Consider the following 16,867-nt stretch of genomic DNA (forward strand, 5'->3'; position numbering starts at 1 on the left):
GCCTTTATATACCTGTGCACAGCAGCAGCCACCTTCAGTCTGCTGCTGGACAGCCAGCAGCAGCAGCAACAGGAGAGGTATGTAATCAGGAGCCCTCCTGCTAAGGGTAGACAGCTGCTCGTTCCACCCCACCCCCCGCCTTAATTGGTTCTCCTCCCTTCCAACGGTGTTGAGGCGGGTGGGAACAGCAGGGGGTGAAGGTGCTGTGTTTAAAGAGGTGGAGTTATGCAGATCTAAAACGCGTGGATTGCAGCAGCAGCAAGCCGAAAAGTGCAGGCATGTAAGGGATCTAGAGGTTGACAACATGTCTTCTTAACGGGAGTCCAGGAGCTCATCTCCACAAATGGACTTTTCAGGATCCTTGGGTGGCTCCGTAGTTTGAAACCAATTCTGGTTATCGCTTTTCGGCCTTTTGGCTAAGATCAAGTGTAGTATCTGTTCTTATCAGTTTAATATCTGATACGTCCCCTATCTGGGGACCATATATTAAATGGATTTTTAGAACAGGGAGATGGAAAAAGAGCTTGCTCTGTCCACTCCACGCATTGACCTGGTATTGCAGTATCTCCAGGACCGGTGCACCCCTTCTTTAATGCAGTTTCTAAAATCAGAAAGAATTGAATTCAATGTTTTTTGTTCATTTTGCTTGTTTGTCGGATTTTGGGATGGACTCTTTGGCTTTGCTTTTCTTCTCCTCATTGGATTTTTCATGTTCAAAGTTGCAGAAGCCAGATTACAAGCTCATTTTGGTTCAACTTCAGCAACTGTGCATTGCATTGCCATGTAATGTGATGCAATGCTATCTTTCTAGCTCTCCCTTTTTACTTCCTTTTGGATAAACAGACATATTAGGCAAGCATTTTGGAGCTTTCACCTAAATAACTACAGGTGGTGAGATAAGCTGCACAATATAATTGACCTTTCAGTATATTGTTGCACACACACCATCTATTTAGCAAATGCCCTTGTTATCAACAGCAGCCTTTTAAACTCACCTGAGCTAACAGGTATGTGCGCTGGTTACTCTGCTGCGCTTAAAATTTCTTTTTTGGTTTGCTACAATGCCTTTTCTGAAACGTTGTCTCCTTCTGCTGGAACACTGACTTCTTTCATTTAATGCCTGCAGACTATAAAAGAGAACCCAACCCAAAAAGTTTGGTTGATTAGTCTGTGGCATTCTGTTAAACTGTTGCTTATGGCGGTCTCTGTGAGCTTCTCAGCGACATTCAGCCAGCCAGGTATCCTGCCTGCAGTAGATGGAATGTGGCAATGGAACGCTGGCTGCGCGTGTCATAATAGGCTCTGAGCCTTTATATACCTGTGCACAGCAGCAGCCACCTTCAGTCTGCTGCTGGACAGCCAGCAGCAGCAGCAGCAGGAGAGGTATGTAATCAGGAGCCCTCCTGCTAAGGGTAGACAGCTGCTCGTTCCACCCCACCCCCCGCCTTAATTGGTTCTCCTCCCTTCCAACGGTGTTGAGGCGGGTGGGAACAGCAGGGGGTGAAGGTGCTGTGTTTAAAGAGGTGGAGTTATGCAGATCTAAAACGCGTGGATTGCAGCAGCAGCAAGCCGAAAAGTGCAGGCATGTAAGGGATCTAGAGGTTGACAACATGTCTTCTTAACGGGAGTCCAGGAGCTCATCTCCACAAATGGACTTTTCAGGATCCTTGGGTGGCTCCGTAGTTTGAAACCAATTCTGGTTATCGCTTCTCGGCCTTTTGGCTAAGATCAAGTGTAGTATCTGTTCTTATCAGTTTAATATCTGATACGTCCCCTATCTGGGGACCATATATTAAATGGATTTTTAGAACAGGGAGATGGAAAAAGAGCTTGCTCTGTCCACTCCACGCATTGACCTGGTATTGCAGTATCTCCAGGACCGGTGCACCCCTTCTTTAATGCAGTTTCTAAAATCAGAAAGAATTGAATTCAATGTTTTTTGTTCATTTTGCTTGTTTGTCGGATTTTGGGATGGACTCTTTGGCTTTGCTTTTCTTCTCCTCATTGGATTTTTCATGTTCAAAGTTGCAGAAGCCAGATTACAAGCTCATTTTGGTTCAACTTCAGCAACTGTGCATTGCATTGCCATGTAATGTGATGCAATGCTATCTTTCTAGCTCTCCCTTTTTACTTCCTTTTGGATAAACAGACATATTAGGCAAGCATTTTGGAGCTTTCACCTAAATAACTACAGGTGGTGAGATAAGCTGCACAATATAATTGACCTTTCAGTATATTGTTGCACACACACCATCTATTTAGCAAATGCCCTTGTTATCAACAGCAGCCTTTTAAACTCACCTGAGCTAACAGGTATGTGCGCTGGTTACTCTGCTGCGCTTAAAATTTCTTTTTTGGTTTGCTACAATGCCTTTTCTGAAACGTTGTCTCCTTCTGCTGGAACACTGACTTCTTTCATTTAATGCCTGCAGACTATAAAAGAGAACCCAACCCAAAAAGTTTGGTTGATTAGTCTGTGGCATTCTGTTAAACTGTTGCTTATGGCGGTCTCTGTGAGCTTCTCAGCGACATTCAGCCAGCCAGGTATCCTGCCTGCAGTAGATGGAATGTGGCAATGGAACGCTGGCTGCGCGTGTCATAATAGGCTCTGAGCCTTTATATACCTGTGCACAGCAGCAGCCACCTTCAGTCTGCTGCTGGACAGCCAGCAGCAGCAGCAGCAGGAGAGGTATGTAATCAGGAGCCCTCCTGCTAAGGGTAGACAGCTGCTCGTTCCACCCCACCCCCCGCCTTAATTGGTTCTCCTCCCTTCCAACGGTGTTGAGGCGGGTGGGAACAGCAGGGGGTGAAGGTGCTGTGTTTAAAGAGGTGGAGTTATGCAGATCTAAAACGCGTGGATTGCAGCAGCAGCAAGCCGAAAAGTGCAGGCATGTAAGGGATCTAGAGGTTGACAACATGTCTTCTTAACGGGAGTCCAGGAGCTCATCTCCACAAATGGACTTTTCAGGATCCTTGGGTGGCTCCGTAGTTTGAAACCAATTCTGGTTATCGCTTCTCGGCCTTTTGGCTAAGATCAAGTGTAGTATCTGTTCTTATCAGTTTAATATCTGATACGTCCCCTATCTGGGGACCATATATTAAATGGATTTTTAGAACAGGGAGATGGAAAAAGAGCTTGCTCTGTCCACTCCACGCATTGACCTGGTATTGCAGTATCTCCAGGACCGGTGCACCCCTTCTTTAATGCAGTTTCTAAAATCAGAAAGAATTGAATTCAATGTTTTTTGTTCATTTTGCTTGTTTGTCGGATTTTGGGATGGACTCTTTGGCTTTGCTTTTCTTCTCCTCATTGGATTTTTCATGTTCAAAGTTGCAGAAGCCAGATTACAAGCTCATTTTGGTTCAACTTCAGCAACTGTGCATTGCATTGCCATGTAATGTGATGCAATGCTATCTTTCTAGCTCTCCCTTTTTACTTCCTTTTGGATAAACAGACATATTAGGCAAGCATTTTGGAGCTTTCACCTAAATAACTACAGGTGGTGAGATAAGCTGCACAATATAATTGACCTTTCAGTATATTGTTGCACACACACCATCTATTTAGCAAATGCCCTTGTTATCAACAGCAGCCTTTTAAACTCACCTGAGCTAACAGGTATGTGCGCTGGTTACTCTGCTGCGCTTAAAATTTATTTTTTGGTTTGCTACAATGCCTTTTCTGAAACGTTGTCTCCTTCTGCTGGAACACTGACTTCTTTCATTTAATGCCTGCAGACTATAAAAGAGAACCCAACCCAAAAAGTTTGGTTGATTAGTCTGTGGCATTCTGTTAAACTGTTGCTTATGGCGGTCTCTGTGAGCTTCTCAGCGACATTCAGCCAGCCAGGTATCCTGCCTGCAGTAGATGGAATGTGGCAATGGAACGCTGGCTGCGCGTGTCATAATAGGCTCTGAGCCTTTATATACCTGTGCACAGCAGCAGCCACCTTCAGTCTGCTGCTGGACAGCCAGCAGCAGCAGCAGCAGGAGAGGTATGTAATCAGGAGCCCTCCTGCTAAGGGTAGACAGCTGCTCGTTCCACCCCACCCCCCGCCTTAATTGGTTCTCCTCCCTTCCAACGATGTTGAGGCGGGTGGGAACAGCAGGGGGTGAAGGTGCTGTGTTTAAAGAGGTGGAGTTATGCAGATCTAAAACGCGTGGATTGCAGCAGCAGCAAGCCGAAAAGTGCAGGCATGTAAGGGATCTAGAGGTTGACAACATGTCTTCTTAACGGGAGTCCAGGAGCTCATCTCCACAAATGGACTTTTCAGGATCCTTGGGTGGCTCCGTAGTTTGAAACCAATTCTGGTTATCGCTTCTCGGCCTTTTGGCTAAGATCAAGTGTAGTATCTGTTCTTATCAGTTTAATATCTGATACGTCCCCTATCTGGGGACCATATATTAAATGGATTTTTAGAACAGGGAGATGGAAAAAGAGCTTGCTCTGTCCACTCCACGCATTGACCTGGTATTGCAGTATCTCCAGGACCGGTGCACCCATTCTTTAATGCAGTTTCTAAAATCAGAAAGAATTGAATTCAATGTTTTTTGTTCATTTTGCTTGTTTGTCGGATTTTGGGATGGACTCTTTGGCTTTGCTTTTCTTCTCCTCATTGGATTTTTCATGTTCAAAGTTGCAGAAGCCAGATTACAAGCTCATTTTGGTTCAACTTCAGCAACTGTGCATTGCATTGCCATGTAATGTGATGCAATGCTATCTTTCTAGCTCTCCCTTTTTACTTCCTTTTGGATAAACAGACATATTAGGCAAGCATTTTGGAGCTTTCGCCTAAATAACTACAGGTGGTGAGATAAGCTGCACAATATAATTGACCTTTCAGTATATTGTTGCACACACACCATCTATTTAGCAAATGCCCTTGTTATCAACAGCAGCCTTTTAAACTCACCTGAGCTAACAGGTATGTGCGCTGGTTACTCTGCTGCGCTTAAAATTTCTTTTTTGGTTTGCTACAATGCCTTTTCTGAAACGTTGTCTCCTTCTGCTGGAACACTGACTTCTTTCATTTAATGCCTGCAGACTATAAAAGAGAACCCAACCCAAAAAGTTTGGTTGATTAGTCTGTGGCATTCTGTTAAACTGTTGCTTATGGCGGTCTCTGTGAGCTTCTCAGCGACATTCAGCCAGCCAGGTATCCTGCCTGCAGTAGATGGAATGTGGCAATGGAACGCTGGCTGCGCGTGTCATAATAGGCTCTGAGCCTTTATATACCTGTGCACAGCAGCAGCCACCTTCAGTCTGCTGCTGGACAGCCAGCAGCAGCAGCAGCAGGAGAGGTATGTAATCAGGAGCCCTCCTGCTAAGGGTAGACAGCTGCTCGTTCCACCCCACCCCCCGCCTTAATTGGTTCTCCTCCCTTCCAACGGTGTTGAGGCGGGTGGGAACAGCAGGGGGTGAAGGTGCTGTGTTTAAAGAGGTGGAGTTATGCAGATCTAAAACGCGTGGATTGCAGCAGCAGCAAGCCGAAAAGTGCAGGCATGTAAGGGATCTAGAGGTTGACAACATGTCTTCTTAACGGGAGTCCAGGAGCTCATCTCCACAAATGGACTTTTCAGGATCCTTGGGTGGCTCCGTAGTTTGAAACCAATTCTGGTTATCGCTTCTCGGCCTTTTGGCTAAGATCAAGTGTAGTATCTGTTCTTATCAGTTTAATATCTGATACGTCCCCTATCTGGGGACCATATATTAAATGGATTTTTAGAACAGGGAGATGGAAAAAGAGCTTGCTCTGTCCACTCCACGCATTGACCTGATATTGCAGTATCTCCAGGACCGGTGCACCCCTTCTTTAATGCAGTTTCTAAAATCAGAAAGAATTGAATTCAATGTTTTTTGTTCATTTTGCTTGTTTGTCGGATTTTGGGATGGACTCTTTGGCTTTGCTTTTCTTCTCCTCATTGGATTTTTCATGTTCAAAGTTGCAGAAGCCAGATTACAAGCTCATTTTGGTTCAACTTCAGCAACTGTGCATTGCATTGCCATGTAATGTGATGCAATGCTATCTTTCTAGCTCTCCCTTTTTACTTCCTTTTGGATAAACAGACATATTAGGCAAGCATTTTGGAGCTTTCACCTAAATAACTACAGGTGGTGAGATAAGCTGCACAATATAATTGACCTTTCAGTATATTGTTGCACACACACCATCTATTTAGCAAATGCCCTTGTTATCAACAGCAGCCTTTTAAACTCACCTGAGCTAACAGGTATGTGCGCTGGTTACTCTGCTGCGCTTAAAATTTCTTTTTTGGTTTGCTACAATGCCTTTTCTGAAACGTTGTCTCCTTCTGCTGGAGCACTGACTTCTTTCATTTAATGCCTGCAGACTATAAAAGAGAACCCAACCCAAAAAGTTTGGTTGATTAGTCTGTGGCATTCTGTTAAACTGTTGCTTATGGCGGTCTCTGTGAGCTTCTCAGCGACATTCAGCCAGCCAGGTATCCTGCCTGCAGTAGATGGAATGTGGCAATGGAACGCTGGCTGCGCGTGTCATAATAGGCTCTGAGCCTTTATATACCTGTGCACAGCAGCAGCCACCTTCAGTCTGCTGCTGGACAGCCAGCAGCAGCAGCAGCAGGAGAGGTATGTAATCAGGAGCCCTCCTGCTAAGGGTAGACAGCTGCTCGTTCCACCCCACCCCCCGCCTTAATTGGTTCTCCTCCCTTCCAACGGTGTTGAGGCGGGTGGGAACAGCAGGGGGTGAAGGTGCTGTGTTTAAAGAGGTGGAGTTATGCAGATCTAAAACGCGTGGATTGCAGCAGCAGCAAGCCGAAAAGTGCAGGCATGTAAGGGATCTAGAGGTTGACAACATGTCTTCTTAACGGGAGTCCAGGAGCTCATCTCCACAAATGGACTTTTCAGGATCCTTGGGTGGCTCCGTAGTTTGAAACCAATTCTGGTTATCGCTTCTCGGCCTTTTGGCTAAGATCAAGTGTAGTATCTGTTCTTATCAGTTTAATATCTGATACGTCCCCTATCTGGGGACCATATATTAAATGGATTTTTAGAACAGGGAGATGGAAAAAGAGCTTGCTCTGTCCACTCCACGCATTGACCTGGTATTGCAGTATCTCCAGGACCGGTGCACCCCTTCTTTAATGCAGTTTCTAAAATCAGAAAGAATTGAATTCAATGTTTTTTGTTCATTTTGCTTGTTTGTCGGATTTTGGGATGGACTCTTTGGCTTTGCTTTTCTTCTCCTCATTGGATTTTTCATGTTCAAAGTTGCAGAAGCCAGATTACAAGCTCATTTTGGTTCAACTTCAGCAACTGTGCATTGCATTGCCATGTAATGTGATGCAATGCTATCTTTCTAGCTCTCCCTTTTTACTTCCTTTTGGATAAACAGACATATTAGGCAAGCATTTTGGAGCTTTCACCTAAATAACTACAGGTGGTGAGATAAGCTGCACAATATAATTGACCTTTCAGTATATTGTTGCACACACACCATCTATTTAGCAAATGCCCTTGTTATCAACAGCAGCCTTTTAAACTCACCTGAGCTAACAGGTATGTGCGCTGGTTACTCTGCTGCGCTTAAAATTTCTTTTTTGGTTTGCTACAATGCCTTTTCTGAAACGTTGTCTCCTTCTGCTGGAACACTGACTTCTTTCATTTAATGCCTGCAGACTATAAAAGAGAACCCAACCCAAAAAGTTTGGTTGATTAGTCTGTGGCATTCTGTTAAACTGTTGCTTATGGCGGTCTCTGTGAGCTTCTCAGCGACATTCAGCCAGCCAGGTATCCTGCCTGCAGTAGATGGAATGTGGCAATGGAACGCTGGCTGCGCGTGTCATAATAGGCTCTGAGCCTTTATATACCTGTGCACAGCAGCAGCCACCTTCAGTCTGCTGCTGGACAGCCAGCAGCAGCAGCAGCAGGAGAGGTATGTAATCAGGAGCCCTCCTGCTAAGGGTAGACAGCTGCTCGTTCCACCCCACCCCCCGCCTTAATTGGTTCTCCTCCCTTCCAACGGTGTTGAGGCGGGTGGGAACAGCAGGGGGTGAAGGTGCTGTGTTTAAAGAGGTGGAGTTATGCAGATCTAAAACGCGTGGATTGCAGCAGCAGCAAGCCGAAAAGTGCAGGCATGTAAGGGATCTAGAGGTTGACAACATGTCTTCTTAACGGGAGTCCAGGAGCTCATCTCCACAAATGGACTTTTCAGGATCCTTGGGTGGCTCCGTAGTTTGAAACCAATTCTGGTTATCGCTTCTCGGCCTTTTGGCTAAGATCAAGTGTAGTATCTGTTCTTATCAGTTTAATATCTGATACGTCCCCTATCTGGGGACCATATATTAAATGGATTTTTAGAACAGGGAGATGGAAAAAGAGCTTGCTCTGTCCACTCCACGCATTGACCTGATATTGCAGTATCTCCAGGACCGGTGCACCCCTTCTTTAATGCAGTTTCTAAAATCAGAAAGAATTGAATTCAATGTTTTTTGTTCATTTTGCTTGTTTGTCGGATTTTGGGATGGACTCTTTGGCTTTGCTTTTCTTCTCCTCATTGGATTTTTCATGTTCAAAGTTGCAGAAGCCAGATTACAAGCTCATTTTGGTTCAACTTCAGCAACTGTGCATTGCATTGCCATGTAATGTGATGCAATGCTATCTTTCTAGCTCTCCCTTTTTACTTCCTTTTGGATAAACAGACATATTAGGCAAGCATTTTGGAGCTTTCACCTAAATAACTACAGGTGGTGAGATAAGCTGCACAATATAATTGACCTTTCAGTATATTGTTGCACACACACCATCTATTTAGCAAATGCCCTTGTTATCAACAGCAGCCTTTTAAACTCACCTGAGCTAACAGGTATGTGCGCTGGTTACTCTGCTGCGCTTAAAATTTCTTTTTTGGTTTGCTACAATGCCTTTTCTGAAACGTTGTCTCCTTCTGCTGGAGCACTGACTTCTTTCATTTAATGCCTGCAGACTATAAAAGAGAACCCAACCCAAAAAGTTTGGTTGATTAGTCTGTGGCATTCTGTTAAACTGTTGCTTATGGCGGTCTCTGTGAGCTTCTCAGCGACATTCAGCCAGCCAGGTATCCTGCCTGCAGTAGATGGAATGTGGCAATGGAACGCTGGCTGCGCGTGTCATAATAGGCTCTGAGCCTTTATATACCTGTGCACAGCAGCAGCCACCTTCAGTCTGCTGCTGGACAGCCAGCAGCAGCAGCAGCAGGAGAGGTATGTAATCAGGAGCCCTCCTGCTAAGGGTAGACAGCTGCTCGTTCCACCCCACCCCCCGCCTTAATTGGTTCTCCTCCCTTCCAACGGTGTTGAGGCGGGTGGGAACAGCAGGGGGTGAAGGTGCTGTGTTTAAAGAGGTGGAGTTATGCAGATCTAAAACGCGTGGATTGCAGCAGCAGCAAGCCGAAAAGTGCAGGCATGTAAGGGATCTAGAGGTTGACAACATGTCTTCTTAACGGGAGTCCAGGAGCTCATCTCCACAAATGGACTTTTCAGGATCCTTGGGTGGCTCCGTAGTTTGAAACCAATTCTGGTTATCGCTTCTCGGCCTTTTGGCTAAGATCAAGTGTAGTATCTGTTCTTATCAGTTTAATATCTGATACGTCCCCTATCTGGGGACCATATATTAAATGGATTTTTAGAACAGGGAGATGGAAAAAGAGCTTGCTCTGTCCACTCCACGCATTGACCTGGTATTGCAGTATCTCCAGGACCGGTGCACCCCTTCTTTAATGCAGTTTCTAAAATCAGAAAGAATTGAATTCAATGTTTTTTGTTCATTTTGCTTGTTTGTCGGATTTTGGGATGGACTCTTTGGCTTTGCTTTTCTTCTCCTCATTGGATTTTTCATGTTCAAAGTTGCAGAAGCCAGATTACAAGCTCATTTTGGTTCAACTTCAGCAACTGTGCATTGCATTGCCATGTAATGTGATGCAATGCTATCTTTCTAGCTCTCCCTTTTTACTTCCTTTTGGATAAACAGACATATTAGGCAAGCATTTTGGAGCTTTCACCTAAATAACTACAGGTGGTGAGATAAGCTGCACAATATAATTGACCTTTCAGTATATTGTTGCACACACACCATCTATTTAGCAAATGCCCTTGTTATCAACAGCAGCCTTTTAAACTCACCTGAGCTAACAGGTATGTGCGCTGGTTACTCTGCTGCGCTTAAAATTTCTTTTTTGGTTTGCTACAATGCCTTTTCTGAAACGTTGTCTCCTTCTGCTGGAACACTGACTTCTTTCATTTAATGCCTGCAGACTATAAAAGAGAACCCAACCCAAAAAGTTTGGTTGATTAGTCTGTGGCATTCTGTTAAACTGTTGCTTATGGCGGTCTCTGTGAGCTTCTCAGCGACATTCAGCCAGCCAGGTATCCTGCCTGCAGTAGATGGAATGTGGCAATGGAACGCTGGCTGCGCGTGTCATAATAGGCTCTGAGCCTTTATATACCTGTGCACAGCAGCAGCCACCTTCAGTCTGCTGCTGGACAGCCAGCAGCAGCAGCAGCAGGAGAGGTATGTAATCAGGAGCCCTCCTGCTAAGGGTAGACAGCTGCTCGTTCCACCCCACCCCCCGCCTTAATTGGTTCTCCTCCCTTCCAACGGTGTTGAGGCGGGTGGGAACAGCAGGGGGTGAAGGTGCTGTGTTTAAAGAGGTGGAGTTATGCAGATCTAAAACGCGTGGATTGCAGCAGCAGCAAGCCGAAAAGTGCAGGCATGTAAGGGATCTAGAGGTTGACAACATGTCTTCTTAACGGGAGTCCAGGAGCTCATCTCCACAAATGGACTTTTCAGGATCCTTGGGTGGCTCCGTAGTTTGAAACCAATTCTGGTTATCGCTTCTCGGCCTTTTGGCTAAGATCAAGTGTAGTATCTGTTCTTATCAGTTTAATATCTGATACGTCCCCTATCTGGGGACCATATATTAAATGGATTTTTAGAACAGGGAGATGGAAAAAGAGCTTGCTCTGTCCACTCCACGCATTGACCTGGTATTGCAGTATCTCCAGGACCGGTGCACCCCTTCTTTAATGCAGTTTCTAAAATCAGAAAGAATTGAATTCAATGTTTTTTGTTCATTTTTCTTGTTTGTCGGATTTTGGGATGGACTCTTTGGCTTTGCTTTTCTTCTCCTCATTGGATTTTTCATGTTCAAAGTTGCAGAAGCCAGATTACAAGCTCATTTTGGTTCAACTTCAGCAACTGTGCATTGCATTGCCATGTAATGTGATGCAATGCTATCTTTCTAGCTCTCCCTTTTTACTTCCTTTTGGATAAACAGACATATTAGGCAAGCATTTTGGAGCTTTCACCTAAATAACTACAGGTGGTGAGATAAGCTGCACAATATAATTGACCTTTCAGTATATTGTTGCACACACACCATCTATTTAGCAAATGCCCTTGTTATCAACAGCAGCCTTTTAAACTCACCTGAGCTAACAGGTATGTGCGCTGGTTACTCTGCTGCGCTTAAAATTTCTTTTTTGGTTTGCTACAATGCCTTTTCTGAAACGTTGTCTCCTTCTGCTGGAACACTGACTTCTTTCATTTAATGCCTGCAGACTATAAAAGAGAACCCAACCCAAAAAGTTTGGTTGATTAGTCTGTGGCATTCTGTTAAACTGTTGCTTATGGCGGTCTCTGTGAGCTTCTCAGCGACATTCAGCCAGCCAGGTATCCTGCCTGCAGTAGATGGAATGTGGCAATGGAACGCTGGCTGCGCGTGTCATAATAGGCTCTGAGCCTTTATATACCTGTGCACAGCAGCAGCCACCTTCAGTCTGCTGCTGGACAGCCAGCAGCAGCAGCAGCAGGAGAGGTATGTAATCAGGAGCCCTCCTGCTAAGGGTAGACAGCTGCTCGTTCCACCCCACCCCCCGCCTTAATTGGTTCTCCTCCCTTCCAACGGTGTTGAGGCGGGTGGGAACAGCAGGGGGTGAAGGTGCTGTGTTTAAAGAGGTGGAGTTATGCAGATCTAAAACGCGTGGATTGCAGCAGCAGCAAGCCGAAAAGTGCAGGCATGTAAGGGATCTAGAGGTTGACAACATGTCTTCTTAACGGGAGTCCAGGAGCTCATCTCCACAAATGGACTTTTCAGGATCCTTGGGTGGCTCCGTAGTTTGAAACCAATTCTGGTTATCGCTTCTCGGCCTTTTGGCTAAGATCAAGTGTAGTATCTTTCGAAAAGGCGGTTTTGGATGTTGGCCGCCCTAGTAGATTGATACATTATGCACACTGGGGTTTAGGCGCTTGTTAGTACGCCAGGTGGCTAATATAGTCATATGGTGGAAAGCATGGCCCCCCAGGATCGACGCCATTGGGCCGGGGAAGATCGAAAGCCCGAAGTGTGAAGTGCCCCAGGAGTGGTGACCCTGGGGTGCCTTAACTCACTGGGATTGGGAACCCCACTTGAGTTTATGGCACATTTGCACAAGCACTTCAAATTTTCTTTCTTCGCACACACCCTTATTCCGGGCCTTCTGGCCTTAGGATGGGGAATTTTTCAATTCCCGGTCGAAGGTCCGGGCAGTATTATACTGTGAAACCTTCACTATTTATTTAATTTCTTTGTCACTGTGTGTCCACTTATTCACGTGTGTCACGTCCTACTAGGATTTTGTCGGGATGCGGTTCCCTTACGGGTTCCTCTCTTGGCAGGTCTAGGGGGGGAGTGTGTGGCCATCAGGTTCCGCTCCCCCCTGAACCCCCCTGGCTCTCCTCTTTCGGGAGGAGGGCGTTGTTGGCTCCCCTCTTCCGGGAGGGGAGCACAGTCTTTGGCTCCCAGTGCCTTGCTCGGGTGAGAACTCGGGCAGGTGCTGGGGGTAAGATTGGGTCGCCTCTGGCTTCGGCTGGAGGTGGCTTTTTGTCCCTGTTCCTCGCTGTGGCCTTTTGGCTCGGAGGGACGGGGAATGGTTTGGGGGACCCTTCTCCTTTTGGAGAGGGTTTCAAGAAGACCAGCATCCTAGTGCACTTTTTTTGTGGCACTTGTCACTTTTTTAAGCGCACTCGGGTTTTGTACACGATTTCGGGCTTTCAAAAAAAAAAAAAAAAAATCTGTTCTTATCAGTTTAATATCTGATACGTCCCCTATCTGGGGACCATATATTAAATGGATTTTTAGAACAGGGAGATGGAAAAAGAGCTTGCTCTGTCCACTCCACGCATTGACCTGGTATTGCAGTATCTCCAGGACCGGTGCACCCCTTCTTTAATGCAGTTTCTAAAATCAGAAAGAATTGAATTCAATGTTTTTTGTTCATTTTGCTTGTTTGTCGGATTTTGGGATGGACTCTTTGGCTTTGCTTTTCTTCTCCTCATTGGATTTTTCATGTTCAAAGTTGCAGAAGCCAGATTACAAGCTCATTTTGGTTCAACTTCAGCAACTGTGCATTGCATTGCCATGTAATGTGATGCAATGCTATCTTTCTAGCTCTCCCTTTTTACTTCCTTTTGGATAAACAGACATATTAGGCAAGCATTTTGGAGCTTTCACCTAAATAACTACAGGTGGTGAGATAAGCTGCACAATATAATTGACCTTTCAGTATATTGTTGCACACACACCATCTATTTAGCAAATGCCCTTGTTATCAACAGCAGCCTTTTAAACTCACCTGAGCTAACAGGTATGTGCGCTGGTTACTCTGCTGCGCTTAAAATTTCTTTTTTGGTTTGCTACAATGCCTTTTCTGAAACGTTGTCTCCTTCTGCTGGAACACTGACTTCTTTCATTTAATGCCTGCAGACTATAAAAGAGAACCCAACCCAAAAAGTTTGGTTGATTAGTCTGTGGCATTCTGTTAAACTGTTGCTTATGGCGGTCTCTGTGAGCTTCTCAGCGACATTCAGCCAGCCAGGTATCCTGCCTGCAGTAGATGGAATGTGGCAATGGAACGCTGGCTGCGCGTGTCATAATAGGCTCTGAGCCTTTATATACCTGTGCACAGCAGCAGCCACCTTCAGTCTGCTGCTGGACAGCCAGCAGCAGCAGCAGCAGGAGAGGTATGTAATCAGGAGCCCTCCTGCTAAGGGTAGACAGCTGCTCGTTCCACCCCACCCCCCGCCTTAATTGGTTCTCCTCCCTTCCAACGGTGTTGAGGCGGGTGGGAACAGCAGGGGGTGAAGGTGCTGTGTTTAAAGAGGTGGAGTTATGCAGATCTAAAACGCGTGGATTGCAGCAGCAGCAAGCCGAAAAGTGCAGGCATGTAAGGGATCTAGAGGTTGACAACATGTCTTCTTAACGGGAGTCCAGGAGCTCATCTCCACAAATGGACTTTTCAGGATCCTTGGGTGGCTCCGTAGTTTGAAACCAATTCTGGTTATCGCTTCTCGGCCTTTTGGCTAAGATCAAGTGTAGTATCTGTTCTTATCAGTTTAATATCTGATACGTCCCCTATCTGGGGACCATATATTAAATGGATTTTTAGAACAGGGAGATGGAAAAAGAGCTTGCTCTGTCCACTCCACGCATTGACCTGGTATTGCAGTATCTCCAGGACCGGTGCACCCCTTCTTTAATGCAGTTTCTAAAATCAGAAAGAATTGAATTCAATGTTTTTTGTTCATTTTGCTTGTTTGTCGGATTTTGGGATGGACTCTTTGGCTTTGCTTTTCTTCTCCTCATTGGATTTTTCATGTTCAAAGTTGCAGAAGCCAGATTACAAGCTCATTTTGGTTCAACTTCAGCAACTGTGCATTGCATTGCCATGTAATGTGATGCAATGCTATCTTTATCGCTCTCCCTTTTTACTTCCTTTTGGATAAACAGACATATTAGGCAAGCATTTTGGAGCTTTCACCTAAATAACTACAGGTGGTGAGATAAGCTGCACAATATAATTGACCTTTCAGTATATTGTTGCACACACACCATCTATTTAGCAAATGCCCTTGTTATCAACAGCAGCCTTTTAAACTCACCTGAGCTAACAGGTATGTGCGCTGGTTACTCTGCTGCGCTTAAAATTTCTTTTTTGGTTTGCTACAATGCCTTTTCTGAAACGTTGTCTCCTTCTGCTGGAACACTGACTTCTTTCATTTAATGCCTGCAGACTATAAAAGAGAACCCAACCCAAAAAGTTTGGTTGATTAGTCTGTGGCATTCTGTTAAACTGTTGCTTATGGCGGTCTCTGTGAGCTTCTCAGCGACATTCAGCCAGCCAGGTATCCTGCCTGCAGTAGATGGAATGTGGCAATGGAACGCTGGCTGCGCGTGTCATAATAGGCTCTGAGCCTTTATATACCTGTGCACAGCAGCAGCCACCTTCAGTCTGCTGCTGGACAGCCAGCAGCAGCAGCAGCAGGAGAGGTATGTAATCAGGAGCCCTCCTGCTAAGGGTAGACAGCTGCTCGTTCCACCCCACCCCCCGCCTTAATTGGTTCTCCTCCCTTCCAACGGTGTTGAGGCGGGTGGGAACAGCAGGGGGTGAAGGTGCTGTGTTTAAAGAGGTGGAGTTATGCAGATCTAAAACGCGTGGATTGCAGCAGCAGCAAGCCGAAAAGTGCAGGCATGTAAGGGATCTAGAGGTTGACAACATGTCTTCTTAACGGGAGTCCAGGAGCTCATCTCCACAAATGGACTTTTCAGGATCCTTGGGTGGCTCCGTAGTTTGAAACCAATTCTGGTTATCGCTTCTCGGCCTTTTGGCTAAGATCAAGTGTAGTATCTGTTCTTATCAGTTTAATATCTGATACGTCCCCTATCTGGGGACCATATATTAAATGGATTTTTAGAACAGGGAGATGGAAAAAGAGCTTGCTCTGTCCACTCCACGCATTGACCTGGTATTGCAGTATCTCCAGGACCGGTGCACCCCTTCTTTAATGCAGTTTCTAAAATCAGAAAGAATTGAATTCAATGTTTTTTGTTCATTTTGCTTGTTTGTCGGATTTTGGGATGGACTCTTTGGCTTTGCTTTTCTTCTCCTCATTGGATTTTTCATGTTCAAAGTTGCAGAAGCCAGATTACAAGCTCATTTTGGTTCAACTTCAGCAACTGTGCATTGCATTGCCATGTAATGTGATGCAATGCTATCTTTATCGCTCTCCCTTTTTACTTCCTTTTGGATAAACAGACATATTAGGCAAGCATTTTGGAGCTTTCACCTAAATAACTACAGGTGGTGAGATAAGCTGCACAATATAATTGACCTTTCAGTATATTGTTGCACACACACCATCTATTTAGCAAATGCCCTTGTTATCAACAGCAGCCTTTTAAACTCACCTGAGCTAACAGGTATGTGCGCTGGTTACTCTGCTGCGCTTAAAATTTCTTTTTTGGTTTGCTACAATGCCTTTTCTGAAACGTTGTCTCCTTCTGCTGGAACACTGACTTCTTTCATTTAATGCCTGCAGACTATAAAAGAGAACCCAACCCAAAAAGTTTGGTTGATTAGTCTGTGGCATTCTGTTAAACTGTTGCTTATGGCGGTCTCTGTGAGCTTCTCAGCGACATTCAGCCAGCCAGGTATCCTGCCTGCAGTAGATGGAATGTGGCAATGGAACGCTGGCTGCGCGTGTCATAATAGGCTCTGAGCCTTTATATACCTGTGCACAGCAGCAGCCACCTTCAGTCTGCTGCTGGACAGCCAGCAGCAGCAGCAGCAGGAGAGGTATGTAATCAGGAGCCCTCCTGCTAAGGGTAGACAGCTGCTCGTTCCACCCCACCCCCCGCCTTAATTGGTTCTCCTCCCTTCCAACGGTGTTGAGGCGGGTGGGAACAGCAGGGGGTGAAGGTGCTGTGTTTAAAGAGGTGGAGTTATGCAGATCTAAAACGCGTGGATTGCAGCAGCAGCAAGCCGAAAAGTGCAGGCATGTAAGGGATCTAGAGGTTGACAACATGTCTTCTTAACG

At 45.5% G+C, this 16,867-nt stretch overlaps 12 non-coding genes and 1 pseudogene across 12 annotated transcripts; all 13 read left to right on the plus strand.

Moving 5' to 3' along the window:
- Positions 1 to 396: 396 nt before the first annotated feature.
- On the plus strand, positions 397 to 587 carry LOC141243988 (U2 spliceosomal RNA). The gene has a single exon (XR_012307997.1). It is a non-coding gene; the product is annotated as a U2 spliceosomal RNA (small nuclear RNA).
- A 1,115-nt stretch (positions 588 to 1,702) lies between these two features.
- Positions 1,703 to 1,893, plus strand: LOC141243835 (U2 spliceosomal RNA). The gene has a single exon (XR_012307854.1). It is a non-coding gene; the product is annotated as a U2 spliceosomal RNA (small nuclear RNA).
- A 1,115-nt stretch (positions 1,894 to 3,008) lies between these two features.
- Positions 3,009 to 3,199, plus strand: LOC141243836 (U2 spliceosomal RNA). Its single transcript, XR_012307855.1, has one exon. It is a non-coding gene; the product is annotated as a U2 spliceosomal RNA (small nuclear RNA).
- A 1,115-nt stretch (positions 3,200 to 4,314) lies between these two features.
- On the plus strand, positions 4,315 to 4,505 carry LOC141243955 (U2 spliceosomal RNA). The gene has a single exon (XR_012307966.1). It is a non-coding gene; the product is annotated as a U2 spliceosomal RNA (small nuclear RNA).
- Positions 4,506 to 5,620: 1,115 nt separating this feature from the next.
- Positions 5,621 to 5,811, plus strand: LOC141243986 (U2 spliceosomal RNA). The gene has a single exon (XR_012307995.1). It is a non-coding gene; the product is annotated as a U2 spliceosomal RNA (small nuclear RNA).
- Positions 5,812 to 6,926: 1,115 nt separating this feature from the next.
- LOC141243837 (U2 spliceosomal RNA) lies at positions 6,927 to 7,117 on the plus strand. The gene has a single exon (XR_012307856.1). It is a non-coding gene; the product is annotated as a U2 spliceosomal RNA (small nuclear RNA).
- Positions 7,118 to 8,232: 1,115 nt separating this feature from the next.
- On the plus strand, positions 8,233 to 8,423 carry LOC141243987 (U2 spliceosomal RNA). Its single transcript, XR_012307996.1, has one exon. It is a non-coding gene; the product is annotated as a U2 spliceosomal RNA (small nuclear RNA).
- A 1,115-nt stretch (positions 8,424 to 9,538) lies between these two features.
- LOC141243839 (U2 spliceosomal RNA) lies at positions 9,539 to 9,729 on the plus strand. The gene has a single exon (XR_012307857.1). It is a non-coding gene; the product is annotated as a U2 spliceosomal RNA (small nuclear RNA).
- A 1,115-nt stretch (positions 9,730 to 10,844) lies between these two features.
- On the plus strand, positions 10,845 to 11,035 carry LOC141243840 (U2 spliceosomal RNA). Its single transcript, XR_012307858.1, has one exon. It is a non-coding gene; the product is annotated as a U2 spliceosomal RNA (small nuclear RNA).
- Positions 11,036 to 12,150: 1,115 nt separating this feature from the next.
- On the plus strand, positions 12,151 to 12,242 carry LOC141244030 (U2 spliceosomal RNA; annotated as a pseudogene).
- Positions 12,243 to 13,029: 787 nt separating this feature from the next.
- On the plus strand, positions 13,030 to 13,218 carry LOC141244008 (U2 spliceosomal RNA). Its single transcript, XR_012308015.1, has one exon. It is a non-coding gene; the product is annotated as a U2 spliceosomal RNA (small nuclear RNA).
- A 1,115-nt stretch (positions 13,219 to 14,333) lies between these two features.
- LOC141243841 (U2 spliceosomal RNA) lies at positions 14,334 to 14,524 on the plus strand. The gene has a single exon (XR_012307859.1). It is a non-coding gene; the product is annotated as a U2 spliceosomal RNA (small nuclear RNA).
- A 1,115-nt stretch (positions 14,525 to 15,639) lies between these two features.
- LOC141243842 (U2 spliceosomal RNA) lies at positions 15,640 to 15,830 on the plus strand. Its single transcript, XR_012307860.1, has one exon. It is a non-coding gene; the product is annotated as a U2 spliceosomal RNA (small nuclear RNA).
- The last annotated feature ends 1,037 nt before the right edge of the window (positions 15,831 to 16,867 follow it).

The sequence above is a fragment of the Phyllobates terribilis genome, unplaced genomic scaffold (genome assembly GCF_046119375.1).
Source record: "Phyllobates terribilis strain yellow unplaced genomic scaffold, ASM4611937v1 Scaffold_1274__1_contigs__length_337103, whole genome shotgun sequence".
In the NCBI taxonomy this organism is placed as follows: domain Eukaryota; kingdom Metazoa; phylum Chordata; class Amphibia; order Anura; family Dendrobatidae; genus Phyllobates; species Phyllobates terribilis.